The sequence below is a fragment of the Echinops telfairi genome, unplaced genomic scaffold (assembly GCF_000313985.2).
Source record: "Echinops telfairi isolate 266 unplaced genomic scaffold, ASM31398v2 ScPeMD7_12;HRSCAF=54, whole genome shotgun sequence".
NCBI classification, from domain to species: Eukaryota; Metazoa; Chordata; class Mammalia; order Afrosoricida; family Tenrecidae; genus Echinops; species Echinops telfairi.
Window position 1 is genome coordinate 2,493,598 of NW_022103909.1, and position 1,253 is coordinate 2,494,850.

Genomic DNA, 1,253 nt, shown 5'->3' on the forward strand with positions numbered 1-1,253 from the left:
CAGATAGATGTTTATCAGTTAATTTTTATCTGTATGCCATTTTATTTAATTTCAAGGACGAAAATAGTTGCTCACACAGTGGCTTCCCTCTAAAAATGTTAAGTAGCGCTACCGCTAGGTAAGATTCATACAGCACAACCCAGAGTGCTCTTTTTAACTTTTTCGCTGTTGGGATCTGTTCACATTATGAGAAACTGAGAGTGGCAGACATATTGCTTCCAAATGTCGCCAGAACTGAGTCAGCACGTTTAGTCACGTCCACAGGCCCCCCAGGAAAGGCACTGGGCCACGTGTATACTCATCTTCAGTAGTTAAAGGGTGAACAAGGGAATTGTGTGTACAGTATTGCCTCCATCTTCCCTAAGCGTTATTTTCTTCACGACGATATTTTTCTATTTTCATTTTATTTCAGAGCATAGCAGGCCACAAAAAATTACCTCGGGGGCTGCATACAGCCTGGAGGCCGCCAGTTTGACACCCCTTTCATATATCATCCTATGTCTGCCTTCACCCACTTTTCTGTTGTTTGTCCCCTGGGAGGGGTTTATATGCTGATCCTTGTGATTAATTCCCCCTTTCTCCCTCCCACCTTCCACTTACCCTCCTGGTATCTCTATTCTCATTATTGGTCCTGAGGAGTTTATCTGTCCTGGATTCCCTGTGTTTCGGGCTCTTATCTGTAGCAGTGTGCATGTTGTGGTTGTTGTTTGTTTCTTTTGTAGTTGTGTTTTGCTTTGTCTTGTTTTGTGCTTATTATTGTCTCTGCATGTCAATCCAGATCAGTTGAATAAGCAAAATAAACAATCTGAAGGTGAAAACAACAGGACCAACAGTTCTAGGGGCAAACCAGAGAGGAGGGGATGGGGAAGTGTGTGTTAAGAAACCCAGGCACAAGGGAACAAGTGATTTAAAATCAATGGCGAGAAGGGCATAGGATACCTAGTAGAACTTGATCAAAGGCAATGTAACCAAGAGGAATTACTGAAACCTGAATGAAGGCCAAACATGATAGTGGGACAAGAGGCAAGTAAAAGGAAATAGAGGACAGAACTAGTAGGCAAAGCACATTTATAGAGGTCTAAATACTGGAATGTTCATACATAAATGTATTTATATACAATAGAGAAATAGATCTATGTATATATATATTAAGTATTAAGGCAACAGATGGACATCGGGCCTCTACTCAAGTACTCCCTCAATGCTAGAATATTTTGTTCTAATTACTTATTCCATGATGCTCATCTTCCCGA